Consider the following 23,076-nt stretch of genomic DNA (forward strand, 5'->3'; position numbering starts at 1 on the left):
AGCACCTCTGACACGGAATGAGAAAGCAACTGAGGAGATGTGGACACATGGGAGATAGGAAAAATTTATGTGCTTGCATGTGTTGAATGCAAGATGAAGTGAAGCTGGGCCAGAGCAGCGAGTGATCCAAGCTCTTTTGGGACTGTAATGTGAATGAACAATCATTCTATCGGTCACAATATATTTAAATAGTATCCTATATATATGTACGTCAACACGATTAAGTCATGTAGCGTTCAAACTTGAGAACTTCATTGGACCACTGAGTAAAATCAACAAATCAAACGGTGTGGCTTGAGTGAATTTTAAGATGGACTTGGATTGAATGGGAAATAACACCTGCATCTAATTCTCTCCCTGGCATCTCTCATAAAGTCTTTATAAAGTATGCATGGTCTTGATCTATCACATAATCTATCAACGCCTCAGCCGCGGAAAGACTAAATTAACAAGTCGGCTCGAAATAGATGGCTTTCATATGAAAACCGCAACATATTATACAAACAACGGCTAGCAGGGTGATTCGTTTTCCCGTCGGTAGGAAGGCCCGCCTTTGTGAAAGTTGCACTGATGAAAGATTACACTCATATATCCTGCACCAACTTCTTCTAATCCATCAAGACTTTCCATTAGATTCAGGATCATGATTATTGATTAAGCTTCTCACCGCTGCTAGATTCAAATCCCTTGCCATCCAAAACTTTCCTTGCCACTTTGCATCTCCTGAGTGTCACGACTTTTTGTGAAATACCAATGGAACTGAAGAAGCTGGTCCCACAGCTTTGGAATCTTATGGCGTCTTCACACGGTTACAAACAAGCCATTAGTCAACTGCCTCTCTCGTGCCCTTGACTTTATTGACTGGAATCCGCGAGGTGGCTCTTGGGTACTCAGGAGGTCGACGAGTGTCCATCACTGTAATGAGTCTGTGAGCTGTAAACTAAGTCACCCATGACCAACATCGAATTACAGGTCTGATTTTGTAGTGGAAATAAATAAAACGAATAAAATGGGATCGTATTGAACAGTTTTACTATCCTCTCCTGGTTGGTTTGTTAACCGTTTTTCCTCAGCTCTTTAATATGTATAACAGCACCTGTAACTCTCGGTGCAGTCGTTGTCAAACTATATATTTCCAGGAAGCACGGATGCTGCTGTGCCTCAAATGTTTTTTTCCACCTAGCACTTGCACACTACGTGCTAACTGCAATAGCGCCTAAGCTAATAATTCTCAGTGCGCGTTTACAAAATTGGGAGTGGTACTCACCATTTACACTACAGTTTTAATTTGACCCGAAGGACATTTGCTGCAGTGTTCAAGTCCTCGGACAGCAATTTCAGAATGCTTAAGCTAACGCCAGTTGCCCTTTTCTTATCAAGATCATTGGGGGGAAGAGTCTAGCCTTGTTTCCACCCTGGAGCTCAGACTGCATATTCATCAGTGTGCGTGAAAGCACTTGAGTGCTTATACAGTCAAGTACAAGGGGATGCTTCGATTTCGCACATAACATGATAGCGTGTTCAATTTATGGATGAGTTTACAAAGACCTTCAGAATGAGGTCAAACAGTACATATACAATGATGCTGTGGCCCCAATTAACTACCATCCTGCAACTGTATTTCACTTGTTATTTTCTATTTATCTTGTAATGTATTTCCAAACAAATCTCTAAATTCACTTTACAATCTTAATTTTGTTCAAACTCCTCTATCACAGGATGGCCCTTTCAGCCATTCCTTTTTTCTATTCCTGTAATACAATCATATATTTTCTTTCTACTTAAATTACAAAGAAGATTGCTGTTATCCACATGCGTCATTAACTAAAATCAGAAAGCCATATGCTCCCTTTCCCAACGTAGGCTGACTTCTCTAAGTCACACTGAGACACAGTATAACACTTTTTATTTTCGGTCCGAGTATCAACAGCGCAGTGCATTGGTGAAATTTCTACACTGCTCCTCATCAAGCTATCTTAAAAAAGCAGGCGGAGGAAAACATGCTCTAATCCATTAGCTATACTTTTGTATATATTAAATTTAGCTAACACTATCCCCTTACCTTCATCTCATGCAAACACGCAAAGGTTTGCATTCATTTAGTAAAACATATTTGTTACACTTTGATTCAGTCACCCACACGGAAGCAAGCCTTCCTTTTAGTTGTGTTGTCCACCCGTATGATCTCACACACGCACACACTAATAAACATGTTATTAACGCTCGAGCTAGCATAAACACGGTGACATGAGAGGGCGACATGTGTGCTTAGTGATGTTAAGACCTCCAAAAAGTGGTGAGACAAGTCAAGCGGGGAGCGGTGGAAGCAGGACTTCACTATAATGCTATTGAGGAGCAATTATATGCACACGGGCCGAGAGCTACCGTGCGCCCACATCATCAGCTCGCTGCCGGGCACATAAACCAAGACAAAGCGGTCTCTTGTGCTCCAGATGTACTATGTGGGTGGCATTATAAAATCTAATCCGAGTCGATTGTATTTGCCTAAGCATACGGAGCTGCCGGATGCGGTATCTCTGTTTGTATATACGCGTGTGCTTATGTGTGTGTGTGTGCGCCAGTGAGCGTTAGCCTCAATGTCCAATATTCCTCTCTCCTCATCAAACTCCAGTATCCTCTCTCCTTCAAAAGTGGCAAAACAATTATTGAGAGTGTAATTAAAGTATTGGCATTACAAGTGCAACAGTAATTGAATGACAGCTAAATGACAGCAAGCCAGCCTCACCGTGCACTTTTCATTTTTGTGTTTTTTGAGTGCCTTAACTAGTCGTGAGAGAATTCACAGACAACATTCTCACATGCATCAGAAGGCAGATGGGATGCGCTCACCATGAATGAGTAATGCTACCTGGGGCTGTTCACCTGCACTTTTTACATTCAATTAAATTCTGCTTGTATACGATTATTTTATGACCTGTCTAGAGCAGCTAATAAAAAACAAAACATTCATCACTGAGCTAGATGGTGAACCCAATCAAAGTAATTTTCCTTAAGACTCCATTAAAAGCCATTAAAACTCTGACCTCAAGCTACCTGATGTCACTCATTACAGTCTTCTTTTTCTAAATGTTCTGTAAACCTGTTTTATTGTTTTGTCTAATCTCTCCTAATGTGGTTAAACATTTAAAAACTGCAAAGTCCATTTCCATCTTTTAGCAGGCATATCCATGCAGTTCTCATGCACATCTTGTTTTACTTTTTATTATGCTAAATGCATTATGCATTAGAATATAGTAGAACTCCCCTATGAAGGCGAAAACAGAGACCTGACATTTAGTTGGAAAATCAAAATGGACGCTCGGATATCAGCGCAGTGTGTTTGAACAGGCACCGTTGTTGCTGAAAGATACAGTCAAACGCTCCTATGGTCACGCAAATTGGATTCCAACCAACATTTTTGTCAACAAAGTAGTGCACTCAGATGTGTTTATCAATAATCAGTTCCACACAATCGATTATGACGCCCATCCCAAGATAAAACGCGACTTCAAACATTGTCTCGGCAGTTGGTAAACATTCTAGGAAGGCAACTGTTTGACCTCGTAATGGATCATTCCAAATTCTTTGAGGAAATTGCGTCCAATTCTCGTAAGTTAGTCGTCAACTTGATTAGGACAATTTACTACTAAATTCTTGAGCGGAAACTTGTCAAAGCAGAATTGGCAGCTGGCCCAAAGTGGGAGGAGCTGTGCAAGCGTTCAAGTGCGGCAGCTAAGTGAAGGAGCGCTGAAAGGTGTAATCGTTGTGATCCTCTCTTTGTATGAGAAACAGCCTGCTTCCTAACTACAATTTACACCGTCGAGAGTACACCAGAAGAAGAGAGTAACTTCACAACAAACGGCATTAGATTTGTTCAGGGGCTGTTGCTCAAATGAGACGAAAGGGACTATCCTATTTCCCCGGTGGCGACCTTTTTTCCCCCAGGTGACCTCTCATCTATCAGAGGCGACCCTCCACAATGGTGCCGCTGATCTCATCCCCTTAAGCCGAGTGAAGGGAAAAGCTCTGGGGAAGAGACTACATTGGTTTAGAGGCACCTGTTTTTAGACTCCTTCTGGACAGGCGGCACCAAAAATAACCCTCATTAGCATCAGCCAGTGTCAATGCAAGGGCATATCAAAGTAATGAAATACATCCCATAACCTCCGCTGTCAGTGTTGCGAAGTAACAAAGTAGAAAGTCTTAGAAGATTTTTTTTCAGGATTTTTTTTTCTCCAATGACCTTTCACCTTTACACACTTGACTGACTGATTGAGATCTCGGGGATTCATAGGGCGGGAAGGAGAACTGAGAGAGTAGCAACAAGGATAACTGCAATAGCTTCAGAGGGGCATCCATGGCCTCATTTAAGAAATGTGTTTGATGTGGTCAACGCTCAGAATAACTCTTGGGAAATACTTTGAAAAGTGTGCTAGCCCCAAAACACACCAGCTTCTGGTGTTCAAAAAGTTCTCCATCTAATCTGAAATAATATTCATCATATATTTTTTCCAGTTGTCCTTGTTAGCTTATTTAGCTAGTTTTGTTACTTTGAAATTCGGGCATTCAAAATCATGTTGATTTTATCTCGGTGATGACGTATCGCCGAGCTTAAAATCCAACAAACACTATTATGACACCATTTAACATACGGGCTAGTCTCTAAAATGAAGTTTTTGTTTTAGCCCGCAGCAAGCGCTATATAAATACAATTTCCTCTCCATAAGCACACGCAGTCCCCCACCGCCGCTGTCTGCTGCTTGACTGCCCATTGATGTGTTTGCTTGTAGAACTGTCAACAATTTACAGCGGCGTAACACCCAGCAGACTGAGACTTATTGACGACGACGCGCAGCTGCCGACTCTCTTCAGGATGGAATCGCTGGCTCATGGGAAATATAGTTTTCTTCGTGTGGCTTTCAGTTTGCCAAATCACAGACTGGAAGTTTCCCTTTGCATTATACTCAATTATAAATCGCCGAGGGACAGATTGGCAGCTTTAATTCTGACTCACAAGTATATTAATCAACGGCAACTCTGGATCTATCATACTTGCGGAGTGGCGTATGAGAATAGCTGCATTATCCACATAAGCTGAAGAGACGTCACGATTTGTCACATCAATGGAGACAGCGGCGCAATGGAATAGAAGAATAAATGACAGGTCTGGGTGACACGCAGTCAGTGCACTTCAGACGCCGTCGCCTGACAAATCATAGTAAATGTGTGAGTTAGCTAACTACCGTGGGCATAGCTGAGGTGGGAGAAAAAAAGGAGTGAAGCAGAGAGAAGATATTGAGGTCATTAGAAGCAATCAGAAAATGACCCTACATGCAGATAGATAATTTATTCCAGCTATTTGTCTTTGATTTTGGTTTGACTTTTCAGAAAAGAAGCCAAATCGGCAAACCAGAAAAACAAGTCTCTAAAGAGAGAAGTACGTTTAAGGCATCACCTTGCCTGTGACAAAATCCTGACATCCCTCACTCTAAACATTGCCACAAGTTGCCTTCATTCAACCATTTGCGGATGACCATGAGAATTTAAAACTGACATTGAAGCAAGACTAACCTGTGAAAGGCAGCATAATGCCACAACATTATAAAAACAAAAAGCTGTTAGCTTTTCAAGTCACTAAATCGGAATCTACGAAGAACCACAAGCTTGAGTGCTGCCGAAGAATTCAGTTCAACTTCTGGCTACATCTGCCCAACTAACAAGCAAATTCAAATGTATCGTAAGTAATAGTCTTGTTTTTCCATTGTTTTTTTTCTTTTCTTCTTCTCATTTTACTGTTGAGAGCTCGCCGCTGTGCCCAGGGCAGACGCATACTAAATTGCCACAAAGCAAACTCGCTGGTAGCACGCACATTATTTATTGCGATTGGATTGGGGGGAAAACAAAGAGGCAGAACTAACCTGATCAAAGTTGATTTATTGACTTCAGGAGACCTATAGCTCCTTTCACATGTCACGGCCCAGATGGAGCAAGCCCGGAGTAACGAATGCTAAGAGGCAGCCTCTCAGCCCCGTCTCGATGAGGTTTGTTAAATTACCGAAAGGACAAACGGGGTGCTTGAGCTATTTGTATGCAACCTGACCTTTAGGACGATTGAGGTGCTCTCCGGAGCACAAACCGATCCAGGAAAGCTTCACAACAAAACGACAACAATACAATCGACATTGCGTTCTCTTCTCTTTGAATTAGGTTGCGTTTGTTTGCTGGGAAATTTCAAATCAATTTTTAGTGTCAACAATGATTGATAGTGCCATGAAGGAAAAGTACATTTGGGATATGAAATAATGACATTCAATACGCCCAAGGAGAAATTCTGATACAAGAACAAGTGTATCTGAAATATTTTCTTTTTGTTCTTCCTTGTTAATTATCTACAAAAAAAATTTTATTGGACCGTTTGTTTGGTTTTCCTCTTTATTTTGTTCTATTTTTCATGTCTATGGATGAAAGTGAGTCAGACGTGAAAAATAATACAAAAATAGTTTGAGCCTCATACAGTTAGTTTGGTGGTTATGAGAAAATAAAAAAAAAAAATCCATCTAAACTAAGCTAATGAGCGCGGTGATATCAATCACAACACTGAAACAAATATCAGATCAGTGATTTCATCCGTGTGACAAAAACACACCGCTCTGCTTTAAAGATCAGTTAATGGCTCAGTTTTGCCATAAATCCCCAGCAATTATCTAACGGCTATGTGTGTGTGGAGTGCTTGCCATCCCATCATTTCAAAAGACTAATTGATGCAAAAATGAAATGTAAAACATGATGTGTGTGTGTGTGTGCCTGTTCTACCGTGCACAACCTCTGCTATTCTAGGGACCTCGAGGGGATTCCTCAGAGTCCTGGAGGTTTGGACCTAAGATAACGGGGTGGGGGTGTGTTCAAGAGGAGTCCACAAGGGACCCTGGTACACACGTGTGCATGGACTGGTAAAATGACAAGTGTCACTTCCACTGCATTTCTACCAGATTACTGTTTGCTTGAATGGTTGGGTGGTCACAAACAAATGATGTAATAATCTTGGTGGGGAGGGGACTGGAGCATCTCCTCCATCTGGTCCAGTTAGATTATGCAAACCTTTTCTCAAAACACAGCGACCAAAATAGGTTTAGACGGATCGGAGGAGGGGGGAAAAAACATTAAGGAGGACTGCTTACGTGTCCTACCTAGAGGCTACGTAAGCTGCGGGTTGACAGGCCGCATCGTGGGGAAGGGGCGAGGAGTCCACACGTCTGCTTGGCTGCGCCGGCGACTTAAAGAGGACGATGATGATGGCAAGCAGGCCAACGGTTGCTTACGGCTCTTCACTGTGCGGCCCAAAAAACAACGAGGCAGGACTTTCTCAGTTGCTGACATCTCCGATTTCCCCTTTATAGAACATTTCTGCATGTTGAAGCAGGTTAGAGCCGCTTCGATCGACGGCAGTGTTCGCTCCCACAAAGCGCAAACGCCCCTTTTTGCCTACGGCTGCTTTCGAAAATACCCAAAGAAAACGCCACCTAAGTACCAAATGATTAAGCGTTTGTTCTTTTTTTCCAAGTGGATGCAATTTACATTGAATTATCGTATTTTCCGGAGTATAACTCGCTCCGGAGTATAAGTCGCACCAGCCATAAAATGCCCCAAAAAGTGGAAAAAAACCCATATATAAGTCGCTCCGGAGTATTAGTCGCATTTTGGGGGCAATTTATTCGACAAAATCCGACACCAAAAACAGTCATGAACGAGCAACAACAGGCTAAACGTTAGCAACAACAGGCTAAACGATAGGTATGCTAACGTGACAAACACAAACAAAGAGCTGAGAACGGGCCTGACGTAACATATAGAGTGATTAAGGACAACTATTACATGAATAACATGTTTATAAAACAATCAGTGTCACTCCAATTCATTAAATAGCAACAGGCTAAACGATAGGTATGCTAACGTGACAAACTCAAACAAAGAGCTGAGAACGGGCCTGACGTAACATATAGAGAGATTAAGGACAACTATTACATGAATAACATGTTTATAAAACCATCGGTGTCACTCCAATTCATTAAATAGCAACAACAGGCTAATCGATAGGTATGCTAACGTGACAAACTCAAACAAAGAGCTGAGAACGGGCCTGACGTAACATATAGAGTGATTAAGGACAACTATTACATGAATAACATGTTTATAAAACCATCGGTGTCACTCCAATTCATTAAATAGCAACAACAGGCTAAACGATAGGTATGCTAACGTGACAAACACAAACAAAGAGCTGAGAACGGGCCTGACATAACATATAGAGTGATTAAGGACAACTATTACATGAATAACATGTTTATAAAACCATCGGTGTCACTCCAATTCATTAAATCCATCGATCGTTCTTGGTCAACAATGGGTGCGCACGGCTGAGGGCGCTTGCACTTCAAAATATTCCACAGGCTCATATAACGATAGATAAACTATATTTCAAATAACTATAATACAAGCCAATAATATTATCAAACCATCCGTGCACTTTAATTCCATTAAATCCATCGATCAAATTCCTCGTCCTTTGTCAACATCGCCGCGCGTGCGCCCTGACGTCAGCCTCGTCTTTATTCCACAGATCTACTATATAACTATATTGTAGCGTTAACAAAGTACAAGGATAGATGTGGGTTTGGTAAACGGCTCTTTATTAAACAAAACAAACTTCCAAGCGTGTGGCGGCGTGGACTTCCAGACAGACCGGGCGTGCGTAGTGGCCATGTCCGAGCCCCGCGCACCGTTTGCGGACAGCCACTCGGCCGAGCGCCGGCCCCCGACTCAGTAGAGTAGGACCGGGCGTGCGTTAAAGCCATAATAGTTTTTCAAACCTTCTATGTCACTCCAAATCCTTAATTCCTTCAAACTCTTTGTCCTCCGTGTCACTTAGAAATGATCACCGCTAATGATGCCGGTATTCCTTATGTGGGCACGTTTGTATGTAAACAACCGCCGCGCCGCGCTACTGACGTCACTTGAAATAGTAATCCATTGGTACATCACGGTTCTCCAAACTTTCTTTCTGCTGCTCGATTACTGTTTTCAGCTGCATATTTTACAACTTGAAGTTTGTAACCTGCAAAATATGAGTTTCTTTTTGGTGCCATTTTTCTTAAGCCCACCCAGTTGATGAGTCACGGCCAACGGTGAAATTTAGAGCGCCCTCATCCAGTTTCATCTGAAAATATAATTTTTTTTGGTTGTTTTAACAAAGTCAAAGTCTGCTTTATCGTCGATTTTTTTTTATATACTAAGACACACAAAGAGATTGAAATTACGTTTCCACTATCCCTCGGTGAGATAGTACACATATGCATACAAGCAACACAAAAAAAAAACCAAGAAGGCACAAACAATGAATAACTAAGAGTGTTTAATAAATGATAAATAAACAAATAATAATAAATAATAATAATAAATATAAGAGGAGCAAAAATGGAGCAAGTGTACATACAGCAGACAGTGGACTTGGATGTGGTGCTTTAAAGTGTTAATTGCTTTATGTGATGTTTTCTCTATTTTTTATGTTTTGAATATGTTCAAGATAAAGATATAAAAGCATGTGAAGTGATCAACTATACTAAAAATAACATGGGAAGTGGTCAACTATACTTGTAAGTAAGTGATGTCTTAATGATCAAGTAAAAATTTGTGGAAAAAAACATATATAAGTCGCTCCTGAGTATAAGTCGCCCCCCCACCCAAACTATGAAAAAAACCGCGACTTATAGTCCGGAAATTACGGTAAATATTTTCATCATTATTAGTATTTTTATGCATTACTCAAATGATTGCTGTGAGCAATAATAATTGTGATGTACATTTTTATAAAATCTAAAAAAAAATAGATCTTTGGCCAATAATGAAATACTACCAACTTGCCCCCCTGCATAATTCTGACAGCATTGTCTGAGTCACTTTTCACTGTGGACATCATAGCCGTTTGTAATCTGCTCCTTTAAGCTATTCTGACACCCAAGAAAAATGAAACATTCAGAATGGACTGAGTCTAGTTTGTTTACAAGTAGCTCCCTCTGAAAATCAGTGCAAATCATCCACCCCCAGCAGCTCAATGAATGCAAAACTCGAGCGGCCCTGTCGTACAAATGTAGATCTAAGCGCTATCATCAAAAAAACAACAACAATGGCACCACACATCTCCAGGTGACTCCATGCGACAGAAAAATGCGCATAAACTTGGAAAGCAGCGCTTGTATAATCCCCAACGCAGGCAACACCTCTAAGAAAAACGTACTGGTATTCTGCTATCACCACAAATATCCACTTTCTTATTCAATCTTTCATCCTTATCTCTAATTAAGTGCCAATCCTGATTACATGCTGCTCTGTATTTAAAATCAGACCACATTCATGACAAGGAATGGTCTTCTTTCCTGAAGAAAATGGCCTGAATTCCCACAAGGCAATATTTTAAAATCACAAGGAAACCTTCAAAACCTCATTTCCAACTCGGCAGCGGTTCCCGTGTCCTCAAGCTATCTTTCCGTTCCATCCATTTCTTTATCTCCGTTACACTGCCCAAACTCTAAATCTCTAAGTACATGCAGGAGATACTTTATAGGCCACGTCCAGGCGCGCGGAGTACATCGCACAAACAGCAAAAAGTGGCTAGTAAACAAAGGAAGACCTATGGGAGTTTTTTTTTTATTGTGTTTTACAGGTAGTTGAGGAAAGGAGGAGGATGTAATAGAATAGACATTAAGACACAAAGCTTTTTCTATCTACTTCCTCAAGCTATTCCAAGCTGACATTTTAAATCTATCCAAGTCTTGTGAGTCTTGGCATTTCCGAAGTAATACTTGCAATCACATAAGAAAGAATCAAATATTCACAAAAAATGGGACAGTGTCGCCCCACTATATTGCAAGTTATCCTTTGTGGGCCTGCTATATACAGTATCAGATTTTTAAAGCTACAGATATTTTTTAATTTAAAATTAGTTAGCATATATGCCTGTGATGTGTTTACGTTAGCCCATTTTTAGCATTAAGCTAGCAGTTTAAATAGCATTTGTTTGAAGGTTTACCATAACATCTATGCTAATTTCTAGTAGCGCATCAATATCCAGTTCATGTTAGCATTAAGTTAGCAAACTTTCATTCACAAAAATAATTTTTTGTACGTTTAAGTGTTTAAATATACATTGTTTTACTTCCTTTTTGTTTTTATGTGTTACTATCATAGTTAAATACAACTGAGTGACAAGCGACTTGAAGCAAGCATGCTTTGCTTCTCAACTGCAGAACTGTGCAAACAACAAAGTCATCTTCATTTACTAAAATTCACATTTGAGTAAGAACAGATGTGAATTTTTTTTAATACATTTTGTTTTGTTTCGATGAGATTAATTAAAAAACAAAAATGCATGTTTTATATGGTTTCTCCGTACTGGGCATTCATTGTATTACGATTTATGAATATGTCTGTGGTGTCTATATAAGATTTGACTGTATGCCCAGAAAGATATTTACTTCACTAATAAAGCATACAATTGAATCCAAGACTAATGGTAAATGCAGCACAGATGTTTCTCTAATTGCTATAGATCTATGTTTAAACTATGGCGTATAACCTTGGGTGAGTCATGTTTAATACATGACGCTTCATCGAGTGAGTCCACGGAGCTCGTGAACTATCTTTTAATGAGCTCTGTCGGGCACCCTGAGACAAAGGCAAGATTGTCGCGAGAAGCCGGCGGCCCCACGCCTGTCGATGCTCAGCCACGTCCAATGTGCACTGGTGTGGCTGGCCGTCAGAGCTCGCTATGAGTGTTATTTGTTTGAAAAGCGACATTTAAGAGCAAACCTGAATGTGAATCCCCTCCCTGTCACGTGTCACAGCTTCCACTATGAGATTTACCTCAAACTCGCTATATTTACTTGTCCTCGACACAATGTTCCCCACGGCGACGGAAGCTTCATTTCTCCGAAACGTAGTGTGCTGTGGGATTTTAACCATTTTGTTCTTCATTGTTAAACTTTGGTAAGTTTTCTCACAGTATCCCTGAAGAAGAGGCTGCTGAGTCCCAGAGGCTCAAAGGCGCACTAAAGTTTCAGCTCATGGTCAACCATGGATGCCAGTACAGTCCCTCGACTGTTATTCACAGTTTCCAATTATCGCCGGGCATTCGCAGCAATCACAGAATGTCACATTTGCCCATCTTATCCCTCGCGTTGTCTTAACCGTCTCATTTTGTGGCCCGGAACGTGATGGCGGCGGTCGCCGGGGACGTAACGTAAACGGATCGTAATTTCAGAGTGGACTCAGAGAGTAGACGAGACCAGAAATACCAAAGGGATCATGTGAGAAGCGATATTATGTCGTCCCATGCAAGTATTATCAGACTAGGGTGGCTTAATTAACGAGTTAAAACGCCCGTTGTCTCGTTAGGACTTTCAAACACTACTGATGGGAAAGCAAAACACTTTCCCTATGGATACTCACATAGCAGACATCATAATTTAGCAGTGAGTCTTATTTACTGCAGCACCCAGGAAGGGATACCACCACGGGCAAGATGCGACGAGATGATAGCATGACAATTATCATATACTAGAGTTTTTGTTTTTATTATGTAATCAACATGCTTTTTTTTTTGGATGGTGAGTGAGTCGAGCGGAATCGCTGTTGCATTCTGGGAGCGCTCTGTGTGACCTGCATGTTTGTTTTTGCGGACTGTGCAGCAGGATTGTGCCAGTGACCACACATTCAAACGCATGCAACTCACTGCGGGACTGCCGAGTCCAGATTTGACTGTTTGCTCGTGCGAATGCAATCGGAGGACATTTGACTGCCTGCCAACTCTGTGGGAAAATTTACTTCAACGATTCGTAGCCCAGTATTTAAAAAGCCACCAATGTCAAGACAAATGGGGAGTACCTCATGATCTATATGCAATATGCATTTATATACTATATATATGTATATATACTGTGTATGTGTGTGTGTGTGTGTGTGTGTGTGTGTGTGTGTGTGTGTGTGTGTGTGTGTGTGTGTGTGTGTGTGTGTGTGTGTGTGTGTGTGTGTGTGTGTGTGTGTGTGTATATATATATATCCTTCCAATTGTGTTAGGGTAACTACCGGCCCATTTTGAGTTTTAGCATGCATAAAAGTACTTCATACATTTGTTTTTGCGTTGAAACTTTTTGACTTTGTCAGGGACTTCCATTTAAACAATTTTTATTTTTTTATTTTTATTTTTTCACTAAATTATAAAGTGCTCTGGTGAAAAAATTTACTTTTGTGGTATTCCGGTCATTTTGAAATTTAAAATTTAAATTAAAATTAATCAAAATCTTCGATTATAAAACAATAAAAAATGCCAAAAATGAAATCATAAACCCACAATCAACCAACAGCCTCTTCCTCCAACCACTTGAGCTTCATTTAGGGGCATTTCTCTTTGCCTTTTTGCTAGAACAAACAAAGGGAGACATGTCCAAGCGTGTCAAGCCATTTGAGTGTAGAGGTGGTGACTTGCAGTACACATCTCCAATTCACAGGATGCAACAATGAGAAGAAGATTGACTGTAAATGAAGCTTTGGATAACATCTGTGCTGCAAATGAGGGAGAGGACACAGGATTTTAGCGATGGAGATGAGCAGGCCTCTGAGGACGAAGATGATGTGGAGTACCAATTGTTCCTCCTGATGTGCATGGAGCAGCTGCTGGAAACATCATCAAAATGACCCCAGGGGTCATGAGGTTTGCTGTGACAAGATTAAGTGACATCAAGACGTGCCGTGATCTTTTTTTGCCATTGTCACTAAAAAAAGTCATAAAGACGTGCTTTGATCTTCTTTTGCCATTGTCAACTAAAAAAAGTCATAATTGCTATGACAAACCTTGAGGGGAAAAAAGTCTATGGAAACACGTGGAAAGACATTGATGAGACGTTCCTGGGTGCCTACATTGGTGTTCTCCTCCTTGCTGGAGTTAACAGATCCAGCAAGGAGGCAACTGAGAGTCTCTGGGATATATCAACGGGCAGAAATATTTTCCGGACAACAATGTCTCTTCAGACCTTTCACATGATCTCAAGAGTCCTCAGATTTGACAATCGAGACACCAGAGCAAAATCTGACAAGCTTGCTCCCATCAGGGATGTTTGGGAGAGATGGGTGCAACTCCTTCCACTGATGTTCAACCCAGGGCCAGAGGTGACAGTGGATGAACGTTTTCTCCCTTTCCGAGGAAAATGCCCATTCCGGCAATACATGCCCAGCAAGCCAGGTAAATATGGCATAAAAATCTGGGCAGCCTGTGATGCTAAAACAAGCTATGCGTGGAACCTACAGATTTACACAGGCAAATCTGCAAGCGGCATCCCTGATCAAAAAACAAGGAAAACGTGCAGTCCTCGATTTGACTACTGGACTGCAGGGTCACAACATCACTTGTGACAATTTTTTTACCAGTTATGACCTTGGACAAGAACTTCTCAGGAGGAAACTCACCATGGTGGGAACAGTAAAAAATAAAATAAACCTAAGCTGCACGCTGAAATGTTGCTGGTGAAGGACAGGGCTTCACTTTCCTCCAAATTTGTTTTCACAGATACCACCACTGTTGTTTCATATTGTCCAAAAAAACAACGGAATGTGATACTGATGTCCACTCTTCACAAAGATGCTGCTGTGTCATTAGGAAGAGACAAAAAGCCCATCATCATCCTGGACTACAACAAAAACAAAGAAGGAGCCACAGCCACAATGCCAGTGAGACCACGTTGCTCAAAAAGAAAGAGGTGTAAAACCAATCTTTTCATGGATAAGGGAGCCCAACCAGCTAAACAAGAGTTAAGAAAAACATTGGATGATAAAAGATTGTTTTTAGGGTATTTTATGGCTGATTTAATACACGGGTCCAAAATGACCCGCTAACACCACAGATGGCAGCAGAAAGCTAACACATTGTGAAGGATATATATATGTGTGTGTGTACAGTTGGTGCCGAGCCAACTGATAAGGGCGGTTCGGCCCCTGTATCACCGATGCCAGAGTTTGGTCTGCATTTCCGGCAGTAAGTCGGATTCGTTCCCAGTGAGGGTTGGACTCCGCCAAGGCTGCCCTTTGTCACCGATTCTGTTCATAATTTTTATGGATAGAATTTCTAGGCGCAGCCGAGGCGTTGAGGGGGTCCGGTTTGGGGACCTCAGCATTGCGTCTCTGCTTTTTGGAGACGATGTGGTGCTGTTGGCTTCTTCAGGCCGTGATCTCCAGCTCTCACTGGAGCGGTTCGCAGCCGAGTGTGAAGCGGTCGGGATGAGGGTCAGCACCTCCAAATCCGAGTCCATGGTCCTCGAACGGAAAAGGAATGCCCTCTCCGGATCGGGGATGAGATCCTGCCCCAAGTGGAGGAGTTTAAGTATCTTGGGGTCTTGTTCACGAGTGAGGGGAGGATGGAGCGCGAGATCGACAGGCGGATCGGTGCAGTGTCGGCAGTAATGCAGACTCTGTACCGGTACGTTGTGGTAAAGAGACAGCTGAGCCAAAAGGCAAAGCTCTCGATTTACCGGTCGATTTACGCTCCTACCCTCACCTATGGTCACGAGCTATGGGTCGTGACCGAAAGAACGAGATCCCGGATACAAGCGGCCGAAATGAGTTTTCGCCGCAGGATGTCCGGGCTCTCCCTTAGAGATAGGGTGAGAAGCTCGGTCATCCGGGAGAGACTCGGAGTAGAGTCGCTACTCCTCCACGTTGAGAGGAGCCAGATGAGGTGGCTCGGGCATCTCATCAGGATGCCTCCTGGATGCCTCCTGGGGAGGTGTTCCGGGCATGTCCCACCGGTAGGAGACCCCGGGGACGACTCAGGACGCGCTGGAGAGACTATGTCTCTCAGCTAGCCTGGGAACACCTTGGGATCCCCCGGGATGAGCTGGATGAAGGGGCTGGGGAGAGGGAAGTCTGGGAGTCCCTCCTGAAGCTGCTGCCCCCGCGACCCGACCCCGGATAAGCGGAAGAAGATGGATGGATGGATGGATGGATGGATGGATGGATGGATGGATGGATGGATGGATGGATGGATGGATGGATGGATGGATGGATGGATGGATGGATGGATGGATGGATGGATGGATGGATATATGTACTATATATGCATCTTGTATGTCTCTGCCCTATTAGGTCCATGGCTGAACTCATTCATTCTCTCCTATGCATGCACAATTGCTGGCCTCCAATTGACTATGCTCCTCCAGATGCACAAATTCCCCTCTGCTGCCAAATCAAACAGTGGATGATACGCTAACAAGAGTTAGATGACTGATGGTCAATCAAAAACAATAAAAGTGATCATTTTTTGAAGTGGGAGGAAGCCAGAACAATAAGGGTGTTTTCCAGCACTCAATGATATGATTTCTGTTTTTCTGTTCGGCGCTGTCATAACAGGCACAATCACGCTGGTTCCCATGAGTCTGCCCCCCCCCCTCCCATACCAAAATTTAAATTTCCCAATCAGCCCAGTAAATGCACATTTTGGTTGAGAGACACGAGTGTATATTTGGGCCCTCAATGTCCCACTTCATCCGTCCCTCCTGGCTTGGCTCATTACTCCCCTCCCTGCCTGCTCCACCTCCTGCTCCTCCTCGTCTCCACCTCGCTCCACATGGTGCCTCATGCAGTCGGGAAAAGTCAAAAGGACAGTGGTTCAAAGCCTTCTATCTTACATATGTGGACTTGAATATGGCTGATAAGCCTAAGTAAATCCGAAATGGATTCAGGTAGGTACCTTCAAAGATTGTTATTTTGTACATTTATGTTTAATGTACACTGTATATACTTTTTGTGCCATTTTTCTTTGGTGGTGCACTATGAGATATTTCTAATGCAAAATGTGTGCCTTGGCAAAATAAATGGTAAGAAACACTGGCAGCGGGTACCTAGATAATTGTTCTGGTGACAAAGCTGGAAACATTGCTGTCAACTGGGAAAAAAAGTAATTTCTATGCAGCAATTGGAAAGGAATTGCAAGAGCAACAAACTTTAGTTTCTGTAAAACCTTCTCCTGCTCTTCTTTGACGAGAGAGCCGAGCCAAAAGGTGAAACTCTTGATTTGCCGGTTGACCGATGTTCCAACCCTATGGCTACGGGTTTTGGGTAGTGATTGAAAAGAACAACATCATGAGCAGAAATAATTCCTCCACAGGCTCATCCTTGGAGATATGGTATCGCATTTTGAGAAGAGGCAGCAGAGCTGAAGCAGGCGGACCTTAGCGCTACAATTCCATTTGGTTCATAAAGATTTTGGTGAACCCTGATCAGTTTTACATTTCCACCTCGGTTGGCAGACTCCCTTTTTTTTTTTTTTTTTTGTAAATGTTAAAGCCTTTGCAAATAATGAAATACTCCAGATAAACATTTCTATTTTGTTCTTCTCATAATACAAATGTTATTGTCTGCCCGGCGGCATTTGATACCGTCCTGCCTGGCATTATTGTGCCAATTCTGAAACCAGATACATTTAGATATTCATATTAACATTACATTCCTACTGTTGCGTGAAAAGTGGCTTTATATGATTTCTCACAGCTCGCCTTGGGACAACTTTGTGTCCTCTTTGGTGGAATTGTAAGACAAGGGCAGGGAAGTCAGGGCTCAATGTTTAGACACTACCCTGGATGACTGGATGGATGCCAAGAACAAAAAAAACCTAAACGAACATATCCCGCCATTTTGACACTTTGTTTACTAAATCTCGTTCTTTGTATTTACACACTGTGGAATGATGACATAATATGACGGATGGGTAAACTGACAGAAAGAACTGTGGCGCTCGGTGGAAACTGGGCTCAAGCTAGACTGGGCTAATGTAAAGTCCTTCTATTAAGCTCACGCTTTGTATAAGTGTGAAACAGCACCTCTAATGGCTGACGCTGATGCAGGGACACACCAAGACATGCTGCTTATGAATTTCACACAGCGCGAGGAGGGTGGGAACGGAAGCGACTGACCCGTCAGGTATTGTTGCGGCGGTTATGGAACGCTGGGTGGATTTCATCCCCGGGATAAGGGCTAGCTAGATAACGTGGGCAAAAATGTCCTCTGCCCTGCTGGCCACCACTAAAGCAGGCTAATAGCGAGATGAGATGAAGCGAGGAAGGAAGAACGAGGGAGAAACGCTCAGGCAGCCAAGCTAAGGCGATGGCACTCACACAGCCCAATCTGTCGATCGTACTACCTTGCCAGATACCGGAGGGTGGAGGGGAGTGGGGGGGGGGGGGGGGGGGGGGGGCATAAAACCACACACTCCTTACTAAATCCCCAATGACAGTACAGCAGAAAAAACCCCACACAAATTAGAGTCCAAGCATGCAAAGTTTGGGAACATGCTGTACTGAAACTAAAATTAACCAATTTTATTTCACATGGAATATAAATTGTTCACGCCAATGGCATCCATTTCCCTGAGATAAATTTAGATCCTGGATTTACACACGCAGTTCCCACAAACTATGAAAGCCTCTTCTTCAAAGACCCGTACGGAGGTTTCCACTCAATTAAAGTAAAGACGACCTTTTGATCGATGAACATCGCCGCGTCATCACGATTCACTTCCAGCCAAATTCTCTCCTGTCACATCTCTGTCTCTCGCCAGAATCCATCTTCATGTCTAAGGGTCACCTCCAAAGTCTATTAAAGATTAGTGAAATTACAGCTTTAAACATACAACAGAGACTCCTACATCTGCTTGAAATCATCGCGTGGAAATTTGTTAATTACCCTTCGAAATGGTAATGACGTCTGTCAACAGGATCATTTACTCCAACTGAGAGTGATTGCGAGAGGTTTCATGTGGATTAGCGATGGTGGATTGCCTTTTATAGGATAACAGCGCGGAAGGAACAATTCCCTGACGAGATGAAACAACACCAAGATGCAGATGCGGTCTTAAGTAGCAAAAAGGAGGCACCGCTAATGACCAGACTAGCAGAAGAACCGAAAATGGGGACCCCTTGACTACAGAGCCACATGCGATCTTTCACATCAGCCCCTCGGTGTTTCCAACCGCTAAGGCAAACAGCTTGCTCACGCCATCTCTCATGGGTGCGACATGCAAACATGCCTAATGTGCTTGAAAAGGCAGAGTTTAGTGATTCCTCCAATCAAGCTTATCACAAATGAATGTGGACAACAGTGAAGAAGTCTATCGCTTAACTTTCAATTAATACTAAGGCCTGACATAGAGACACACCAAAAACATGCAAAGATAAAACGTCATAGGCACGGGCTAAAGATTAGCATTTATGTGGCAATTGAGTGGCCTGACAATATGACAAGACCCACGTGCAAGTATTCTTTATCCTCTGCATAGAATGACGAATATTACTGCCGTACCAAGAATTGAAGGACATATTAATGTTATTTCTATTTATTTTAAAGGGAAGTGATGATTTGGGATATGATTGTTTACGATTACATTATGATATGATAAAAATGTGTATCTCAATGCACCACTGAAAATCATCAGAGCGCCCAATGTCATACTTTCTGAAATGCAGACTAAACCCACAAAATGCAATCTCTATATTCAACTAAAATTTGACAATGAACTGATAAAGTCCAAAGTGACAGCAGAGGTCAACAAATGGGGAGACTGTGAAAAAAAAAAAACATCACTCCCACCCCACAGGATGTGATAGTTACACAACTATACATGAACGAGAGACTGCAATCTCTCACTGTATATGTCACAACGGCTCATTCGTCACATTCACAAATGCATTCCTGTTGTATGGGGAAAAAACCCAGCAGCACTCAATTGAATTTTAAGTATGCTGACATTGTCATCATCCATGTAACAAGCTCTTTTCATCTTTTACTCTGCTTTCTTTCCTCACCCCCCGCTCAGCATCCTAGACTGAATCAATCCCTCCTTTCTTTACTATCTAGGCCTCCTATTGCATGCACACACACAGACTCGTACACACAAGGCCCGCTCTTCTCTTCTCCTCTGTGTGACCTTGACTGGCTAGCACTCCGGGGCTTGTTCTTTGCTTCTGCCTCTCTCTCTCTCTCTCTCTCACTCTCTCCATCTTTTCGTGTTCACTCCCACTCCATCGTCTGCCTCTCATCTACTTGCTTTCTGTCACTCTCGCCCGGCCAGCTGATGTTAAGCAGTGCACTTCCCTTGTTTTTTTTCTCCTTTTTTCTACTCCGTCTCCAAGACACACAGGAGGAGGGGACAGAAGATGGCAGAAAGGGAGTCAAGAGAGAGAGGGCAAGCGAGAGAGAGAGAGAGCGAGCCCACCCATCTCCTCCTCCTCCTCTGCAATCAAGTCAGCATAGTGAGAGTCAGTTGTAAAAATAACTCCAGCTCTCCAAACCCTATCAACAAGTCTTATTGCTTTTTTTTCTGAGCAGACTTCCTCTGTTATTTTATTATGAAACCAAACAAGTAATAAAACATTTCATTATCATTAAAAAAAAATCATCCGAAATTCAAGCCAATTCCAAATTAGTCACATTTGAGGGGGCTTCCTTTTCCATCACAATTCTGAATGCAATTGTACCGCTTCACTCGACATGAATGCGACACAACTTCCTGTTCCACCGGAGGATGACGAGCGCTCACTCGCAAGTGGCAGCAGGTTGAAATCAGCGTTTCTTTGCAGGTGTTCTGACAAAAGCGTCTAATTGCCGCCATGGCGCCATTGTAACCTACTCCTTCGACTCCAAAACGCCTCTTGAGGTTTTCCCGTCGGCTTAGCACGCTACGCATCCATCTGTGTAATATATCGGGGGGCCTATGAACCGTTTTGACTATTCATTGAAAGCTAAATAAACTTAAGCTGAAGTGACGGAGGGATCCATTAAACGTTAAATTGATGCGCTGATTGTGGGCTTATGTAATTATGCCATTGCCGTGCCAATTTCTACACCTCGCACATCTCGGATGGTCTCTGGAGGGATCGTGTTTGCAGATGGCATGCACAAACTCAATCTGATTGCCTTCAGCCTGCTGTTGTCAAGTATGACATTTTCCAAGGCACATCTAATATCAATACGGCAATCGTACACATAAATGGAAGAGCTGATAAATAAGAGATGATAAAACAAGGGGAAAATGTTGAACTCTTTTCTGATCATTTAACATCATCTGGTCATTTTACAAGCATATTTCAAAATAAAAGACTACAAGTATTTGAAAAAATTGAAACAGACATACCAGTATTTTCTATTGGAAATAATATAAATCCAAATAATCCTTTCCAAAAATATCAATGACAAACACTTAAGGTTTAAAAATATTATTCTAGGAATAAGGCATGTGAGAAAAAAAACCCACTTTGGCTTAGTATTTTCTTCCAACTAAAAATAATTCTAAAAATCATCTTTACTTTAGGACTCATTGATGATGCAACGATTCACTTGCCTGACTTTCCTGCAAGCAGTGTGTGTTCGATTGTCCTCTGTTAAGGTGTCAATGTGAGAGTGAATGTTTCTCTGTCTCTATAAATCCCCTGTGATTCGTTGCAACCGGTCCACAACTGGAATAGGTTCTAAATTCTGATTACCCCGAAGATAGATCATTTAATCTTTTTTTAAGTCTTTCTTAAAGAAAAAAATAATGAGCAATTTTCCATATAGTTGATCACGGAAATTTTAGTATTATATATATATGTATATAGTATAGTATAGTATAGTATAGTATAGTATAGTATAGTATAGTATAGTATAGTATAGTATTTAGTATAGTATTTCTGTATCGGCCCACTTGTTAACCCAATAGACCTAAATACAATTGTGTATACGCTTGGTGTTTGACTCTCTCAGGAGAATATGAATAATTAAGAATTAATAAAAGAATTTAATGATGGAAGAATGCTTCCTTCTAATGAATCCGCGGTTATCGCATTGCCGCCTTCCATGCTTTATTCATAATGTGTAACTTGCTTGACAAGCAGAAAATCTATAGCTTTCATTAGGATGCTCCTTAAGGGATGCTAAAAGGTTGCCTGTCTCTAAAAATGTATCACCCAACTGGTCAATAAAAAGGTCTGTTTTTCCAGAACATTAATTATGACTGCGTGTTAAGTATGACTTACTTTGCATACTTGGAATTTTTTTTTAAGCTTTTAAGAAATGCGTGAACTAGCATTGCGCGAATTAGCATTAGCATCAGATGTTTACTCATGTATCCCTTACAAACCGTTCGGAACAGGAATAAAATTGCATACAAAGCACAAGGGCAGCATGTTGAGAAATGCTGAACGCAAACAAATTGATATTCATAATGGTTTTCAATTGTGTAATGAACTGAATAACTGAATGAATATATACAACAAGATTTCTAGTCTGTCTTGCCAAACCGCCTAAATGTGTATATCACAAAAAACAAAAACAATCACCAACACTAGAATAAGTCAGTCCATAAGTTGATGGATAGCCTGTAAAAAGTTGTTTCAGAAATAATAGAAAAGAAAATGTATTGGAATCCTAAATTCACTTTCTACTAAAACAATCCATGAGGAATAAATGCAAGCGCATCACTTTGCCAAAACTCCCTGAAAATAATGCAGTCTACCTGAGGAGCTGTCTTAGTGCAGTCCGCGGGTGCCAAAAATAAGTCATTTGGATCAGTATCCCTGGCTGAAGGGCTTGGACTTGCGCCCATATCTGCCAAATAGCATCAACTTAAATCAACAAGAACCCTGACAGAATTAAATATAAATCATATTCAAGAGTGCAGGGTGCCACAGCACTCATCTACTAAATCTGTGGCAATTTGTTCCCAATGCACCAACCCTCATTCGGTGATAACAAAAACGACAGCAACAGATTTTAAAAAATAAAATAAAAATTACACTGCTTGAGCTGAAAAACCAAGCGGGAAAAGGAACTCTGCTGACTTCTTGCAAGTGGGGAAGCTCGTCTAATTGTGTTCATAGGGAGGGCAGTGGCGATGTCGCCTGCATGATAATTTCTCACACTTGCTGTGTGCTGATAGAACAAGTGGAGCACACAGTCTTTGAAAACTCACAACTAAGATGGAGATAATAAGCCTCTGACTGACTA

General features: G+C 41.9%; 1 protein-coding gene and 1 long non-coding RNA gene across 3 annotated transcripts in view; one reads left to right on the forward strand and one right to left on the reverse strand.

Annotated features, from left to right (window-relative positions):
- LOC148396034 (synaptotagmin-7-like) overlaps positions 1 to 23,076 on the reverse strand; it is a 40,409-nt gene that overhangs the window by 14,839 nt on the left and 2,494 nt on the right. The gene's annotated exons all lie outside the window — the stretch shown is intronic.
- On the forward strand, positions 13,506 to 16,926 carry LOC148396035 (uncharacterized). 2 transcript variants are annotated; one of them, XR_015859070.1, is made up of 3 exons: positions 13,721 to 14,290; positions 14,356 to 14,518; positions 14,615 to 16,926. It is a non-coding gene; the product is annotated as an uncharacterized LOC148396035 (long non-coding RNA). The 2 variants fall into 2 exon arrangements; XR_015859069.1 differs by having other exon boundaries at positions 13,506 to 14,518.

The sequence above is a fragment of the Syngnathus floridae genome, chromosome 6 (assembly GCF_059516105.1).
Source record: "Syngnathus floridae isolate MCC-2025c chromosome 6, RoL_Sflo_1.0, whole genome shotgun sequence".
Lineage (NCBI taxonomy): Eukaryota > Metazoa > Chordata > Actinopteri > Syngnathiformes > Syngnathidae > Syngnathus > Syngnathus floridae.